Genomic DNA, 5,000 nt, shown 5'->3' with positions numbered 1-5,000 from the left:
TTAGGAGGCCAGTGCCTTTGCCATTAGAAAACTATTTTTTAGGAGCGCCTAGTAAGAATTTGAATCCAAGCATGTGATAAATGAGATATTTAGCAGAGGATGGTTTCGATCCATCGACCTCTGGGTTATGGGCCCAGCACGCTTCCGCTGCGCCACTCTGCTACTTAACAGTCAGCAAGTTGAAAACCAGACACCTCTATTTTTGGAGAACCTAGGAAGAATGAAATACAATCTGTGTCGGCAATTTATATTTGTTTGAAAAAGATTGAAATTCCTTGCCACACTGCATGCAACTAAAAGTTCAGCTAGCAGAGGATGGTTTCGATCCATCGACCTCTGGGTTATGGGCCCAGCACGCTTCCGCTGCGCCACTTTGCTGTTTTCCACCCCAGATGGGACTCGAACCCACAATCCCTGGCTTAGGAGGCCAGTGCCTTATCCATTAGGCCACTGGGGCTAGACTGCATGCTTAACTTAAACTTGATCCAGAAAACTATTTTTTAGGAGCGCAAAGTAAGAATCTAAATCCAATCATGTGATAAATGCGATATTTAGCAGAGGATGGTTTCGATCCATCGACCTCTGGGTTATGGGCCCAGCACGCTTCCGCTGCGCCACTCTGCTACTTAACAGTCAGCAAGTTGAAAACCAGACACCTCTATTTTTGGAGAACCTAGGAAGAATGAAATACAATCTGTGTCAGTAATTTATATTTGTTTGAAGAAGATTCAAATTCCTTGCAACACTGCATGCAACTAAATGTTCGAATAGCAGAGGATGGTTTCGATCCATCGACCTCTGGGTTATGGGCCCAGCACGCTTCCGCTGCGCCACTCTGCTATTTTCCACACCAGACGGGACTCAAACCCACAATCCCTGGCTTAGGAGGCCAGTGCCTTATCCATTAGGCCACTGGGGCTAGACTGCTTTCTTAACTTAAACTTGATCCAGAAAACTATTTGTTGGAGCGCAAAGTAAGAATTTGATACTAATCATGTGATAAATGAGATATTTAGCAGAGGATGGTTTCGATCCATCGACCTCTGGGTTATGGGCCCAGCACGCTTCCGCTGCGCCACTCTGCTACTTAACAGTCAGAAAGTTGAAAACCAGACACCTCTATTTTTGGAGAACCTAGGAAGAATGAAATACAATCTGTGTCAGCAATTTATATTTGTTTGAAAAAGATTGAAATTCCTTGCCACACTGCACTCAACTAAAAGTTCAGCTAGCAGAGGATGGTTTCGATCCATCGACCTCTGGGTTAAGGGCCCAGCACGCTTCCGCTGCGCCACTCTGCTGTTTTCCACCCCAGATGGGACTCGAACCCACAATCCCTGGCTTAGGAGGCCAGTGCCTTATCCATTAGGCCACTGGGGCTAGACTGCATGCTTAACTTAAACTTGATCCAGAAAACTATTTTTTAGGAGCGCAAAGTAAGAATCTAAATCCAAGCATGTGATAAATGTAATATTTAGCAGAGGATGGTTGCGATCCATCGACCTCTGGGTTATGGGCCCAGCACGCTTCCGCTGCGCCACTCTGCTACATAACAGTCATCAAGTTTAAAACCAGACACCTCTAATTTTTGGAGAACCTAGGAAGAATGAAATACAATCTGTGTCAGTAATTTATATTTGTTTGAAGAAGATTCAAATTCCTTGCAACACTGCATGCAACTAAAAGTTCGGCTAGCAGAGGATGGTTTCGATCCATCGACCTCTGGGCTATGGGCCCAGCACGCTTCCGCTGCGCCACTCTGCTATTTTCCACACCAGACGGGACTCGAACCCACAATCCCTGGCTTAGGAGGCCAGTGCCTTATCCATTAGGCCACTGGGGCTAGACTGCTTTCTTAACTTAAACTTGATCCAGAAAACTATTTGTTGGAGCGCAAAGTAAGAATTTGATACCAATCATGTGATAAATGAGATATTTAGCAGAGGATGGTTTCGATCCATCGACCTCGTTGTTATGGGCCCAGCACGCTTCCGCTGCGCCACTCTGCTACTTAACAGTCAGCAAGTTGAAAACCAGACACCTCTATTTTTGGAGAACCTAGGAAGAATGAAATACAATCTGTGTCAGCAATTTATATTTGTTTGAAAAAGATTGAAATTCCTTGCCACACTGCATGCAACTAAAAGTTCAGCTAGCAGAGGATGGTTTCGATCCATCGACCTCTGGGTTATGGGCCCAGCACGCTTCCGCTGCGCCACTCTGCTATTTTCCACCCCAGATGGGACTCGAACCCACAATCCCTGGCTTAGGAGGCCAGTGCCTTTGCCATTAGAAAACTATTTTTTAGGAGCGCCTAGTAAGAATTTGAATCCAAGCATGTGATAAATGAGATATTTAGCAGAGGATGGTTTCGATCCATCGACCTCTGGGTTATGGGCCCAGCACGCTTCCGCTGCGCCACTCTGCTACTTAACAGTCAGCAAGTTGAAAACCAGACACCTCTATTTTTGGAGAACCTAGGAAGAATGAAATACAATCTGTGTCAGCAATTTATATTTGTTTGAAAAAGATTGAAATTCCTTGCCACACTGCATGCAACTAAAAGTTCAGCTAGCAGAGGATGGTTTCGATCCATCGACCTCTGGGTTATGGGCCCAGCACGCTTCCGCTGCGCCACTTTGCGGTTTTCCACCCCAGATGGGACTCGAACCCACAATCCCTGGCTTAGGAGGCCAGTGCCTTATCCATTAGGCCACTGGGGCTAGACTGCATGCTTAACTTAAACTTGATCCAGAAAACTATTTTTTAGGAGCGCAAAGTAAGAATCTAAATCCAATCATGTGATAAATGCAATATTTAGCAGAGGATGGTTTCGATCCATCGACCTCTGGGTTATGGGCCCAGCACGCTTCCGCTGCGCCACTCTGCTACTTAACAGTCAGCAAGTTGAAAACCAGACACCTCTATTTTTGGAGAACCTAGGAAGAATGAAATACAATCTGTGTCAGTAATTTATATTTGTTTGAAGAAGATTCAAATTCCTTGCAACACTGCATGCAACTAAATGTTCGAATAGCAGAGGATGGTTTCGATCCATCGACCTCTGGGTTATGGGCCCAGCACGCTTCCGCTGCGCCACTCTGCTATTTTCCACACCAGACGGGACTCGAACCCACAATCCCTGGCTTAGGAGGCCAGTGCCTTATCCATTAGGCCACTGGGGCTAGACTGCTTTCTTAACTTAAACTTGATCCAGAAAACTATTTGTTGGAGCGCAAAGTAAGAATTTGATACCAATCATGTGATAAATGAGATATTTAGCAGAGGATGGTTTCGATCCATCGACCTCTGGGTTATGGGCCCAGCACGCTTCCGCTGCGCCACTCTGCTACTTAACAGTCAGAAAGTTGAAAACCAGACACCTCTATTTTTGGAGAACCTAGGAAGAATGAAATACAATCTGTGTCAGCAATTTATATTTGTTTGAAAAAGATTGAAATTCCTTGCCACACTGCACTCAACTAAAAGTTCAGCTAGCAGAGGATGGTTTCGATCCATCGACCTCTGGGTTAAGGGCCCAGCACGCTTCCGCTGCGCCACTCTGCTGTTTTCCACCCCAGATGGGACTCGAACCCACAATCCCTGGCTTAGGAGGCCAGTGCCTTATCCATTAGGCCACTGGGGCTAGACTGCATGCTTAACTTAAACTTGATCCAGAAAACTATTTTTTAGGAGCGCAAAGTAAGAATCTAAATCCAAGCATGTGATAAATGTAATATTTAGCAGAGGATGGTTGCGATCCATCGACCTCTGGGTTATGGGCCCAGCACGCTTCCGCTGCGCCACTCTGCTACATAACAGTCATCAAGTTTAAAACCAGACACCTCTAATTTTTGGAGAACCTAGGAAGAATGAAATACAATCTGTGTCAGTAATTTATATTTGTTTGAAGAAGATTCAAATTCCTTGCAACACTGCATGCAACTAAAAGTTCGGCTAGCAGAGGATGGTTTCGATCCATCGACCTCTGGGCTATGGGCCCAGCACGCTTCCGCTGCGCCACTCTGCTATTTTCCACACCAGACGGGACTCGAACCCACAATCCCTGGCTTAGGAGGCCAGTGCCTTATCCATTAGGCCACTGGGGCTAGACTGCTTTCTTAACTTAAACTTGATCCAGAAAACTATTTGTTGGAGCGCAAAGTAAGAATTTGATACCAATCATGTGATAAATGAGATATTTAGCAGAGGATGGTTTCGATCCATCGACCTCGTTGTTATGGGCCCAGCACGCTTCCGCTGCGCCACTCTGCTACTTAACAGTCAGCAAGTTGAAAACCAGACACCTCTATTTTTGGAGAACCTAGGAAGAATGAAATACAATCTGTGTCAGCAATTTATATTTGTTTGAAAAAGATTGAAATTCCTTGCCACACTGCATGCAACTAAAAGTTCAGCTAGCAGAGGATGGTTTCGATCCATCGACCTCTGGGTTATGGGCCCAGCACGCTTCCGCTGCGCCACTCTGCTATTTTCCACCCCAGATGGGACTCGAACCCACAATCCCTGGCTTAGGAGGCCAGTGCCTTTGCCATTAGAAAACTATTTTTTAGGAGCGCCTAGTAAGAATTTGAATCCAAGCATGTGATAAATGAGATATTTAGCAGAGGATGGTTTCGATCCATCGACCTCTGGGTTATGGGCCCAGCACGCTTCCGCTGCGCCACTCTGCTACTTAACAGTCAGCAAGTTGAAAACCAGACACCTCTATTTTTGGAGAACCTAGGAAGAATGAAATACAATCTGTGTCAGCAATTTATATTTGTTTGAAAAAGATTGAAATTCCTTGCCACACTGCATGCAACTAAAAGTTCAGCTAGCAGAGGATGGTTTCGATCCATCGACCTCTGGGTTATGGGCCCAGCACGCTTCCGCTGCGCCACTTTGCGGTTTTCCACCCCAGATGGGACTCGAACCCACAATCCCTGGCTTAGGAGGCCAGTGCCTTATCCATTAGGCCACTGGGGCTAGACTGCATG

The 5,000-nt window shown here is 45.8% G+C and overlaps 1 long non-coding RNA gene and 19 other non-coding genes across 21 annotated transcripts in view; all 20 read right to left on the bottom strand.

Moving 5' to 3' along the window:
• LOC125784859 (uncharacterized) overlaps positions 1–5,000 on the bottom strand; it is a 368,340-nt gene that overhangs the window by 144,927 nt on the left and 218,413 nt on the right. The window lies entirely within an intron of this gene.
• trnam-cau (transfer RNA methionine (anticodon CAU)) lies at positions 91–162 on the bottom strand. Its single transcript has one exon. It is a non-coding gene; the product is annotated as a tRNA-Met (tRNA).
• On the bottom strand, positions 385–457 carry trnar-ccu (transfer RNA arginine (anticodon CCU)). The gene has a single exon. It is a non-coding gene; the product is annotated as a tRNA-Arg (tRNA).
• Positions 553–624, bottom strand: trnam-cau (transfer RNA methionine (anticodon CAU)). The gene has a single exon. It is a non-coding gene; the product is annotated as a tRNA-Met (tRNA).
• Positions 769–840, bottom strand: trnam-cau (transfer RNA methionine (anticodon CAU)). Its single transcript has one exon. It is a non-coding gene; the product is annotated as a tRNA-Met (tRNA).
• Positions 1,014–1,085, bottom strand: trnam-cau (transfer RNA methionine (anticodon CAU)). Its single transcript has one exon. It is a non-coding gene; the product is annotated as a tRNA-Met (tRNA).
• On the bottom strand, positions 1,308–1,380 carry trnar-ccu (transfer RNA arginine (anticodon CCU)). The gene has a single exon. It is a non-coding gene; the product is annotated as a tRNA-Arg (tRNA).
• trnar-ccu (transfer RNA arginine (anticodon CCU)) lies at positions 1,771–1,843 on the bottom strand. The gene has a single exon. It is a non-coding gene; the product is annotated as a tRNA-Arg (tRNA).
• Positions 2,154–2,225, bottom strand: trnam-cau (transfer RNA methionine (anticodon CAU)). The gene has a single exon. It is a non-coding gene; the product is annotated as a tRNA-Met (tRNA).
• Positions 2,357–2,428, bottom strand: trnam-cau (transfer RNA methionine (anticodon CAU)). The gene has a single exon. It is a non-coding gene; the product is annotated as a tRNA-Met (tRNA).
• trnar-ccu (transfer RNA arginine (anticodon CCU)) lies at positions 2,651–2,723 on the bottom strand. Its single transcript has one exon. It is a non-coding gene; the product is annotated as a tRNA-Arg (tRNA).
• On the bottom strand, positions 2,819–2,890 carry trnam-cau (transfer RNA methionine (anticodon CAU)). Its single transcript has one exon. It is a non-coding gene; the product is annotated as a tRNA-Met (tRNA).
• On the bottom strand, positions 3,035–3,106 carry trnam-cau (transfer RNA methionine (anticodon CAU)). The gene has a single exon. It is a non-coding gene; the product is annotated as a tRNA-Met (tRNA).
• trnar-ccu (transfer RNA arginine (anticodon CCU)) lies at positions 3,113–3,185 on the bottom strand. Its single transcript has one exon. It is a non-coding gene; the product is annotated as a tRNA-Arg (tRNA).
• Positions 3,280–3,351, bottom strand: trnam-cau (transfer RNA methionine (anticodon CAU)). Its single transcript has one exon. It is a non-coding gene; the product is annotated as a tRNA-Met (tRNA).
• Positions 3,574–3,646, bottom strand: trnar-ccu (transfer RNA arginine (anticodon CCU)). The gene has a single exon. It is a non-coding gene; the product is annotated as a tRNA-Arg (tRNA).
• Positions 4,037–4,109, bottom strand: trnar-ccu (transfer RNA arginine (anticodon CCU)). The gene has a single exon. It is a non-coding gene; the product is annotated as a tRNA-Arg (tRNA).
• On the bottom strand, positions 4,420–4,491 carry trnam-cau (transfer RNA methionine (anticodon CAU)). The gene has a single exon. It is a non-coding gene; the product is annotated as a tRNA-Met (tRNA).
• trnam-cau (transfer RNA methionine (anticodon CAU)) lies at positions 4,623–4,694 on the bottom strand. The gene has a single exon. It is a non-coding gene; the product is annotated as a tRNA-Met (tRNA).
• Positions 4,917–4,989, bottom strand: trnar-ccu (transfer RNA arginine (anticodon CCU)). Its single transcript has one exon. It is a non-coding gene; the product is annotated as a tRNA-Arg (tRNA).

This window comes from Astyanax mexicanus, chromosome 20 (genome assembly GCF_023375975.1).
Source record: "Astyanax mexicanus isolate ESR-SI-001 chromosome 20, AstMex3_surface, whole genome shotgun sequence".
NCBI classification, from domain to species: domain Eukaryota; kingdom Metazoa; phylum Chordata; class Actinopteri; order Characiformes; family Acestrorhamphidae; genus Astyanax; species Astyanax mexicanus.
This window is presented reverse-complemented; position numbering and strand designations above follow the sequence as displayed.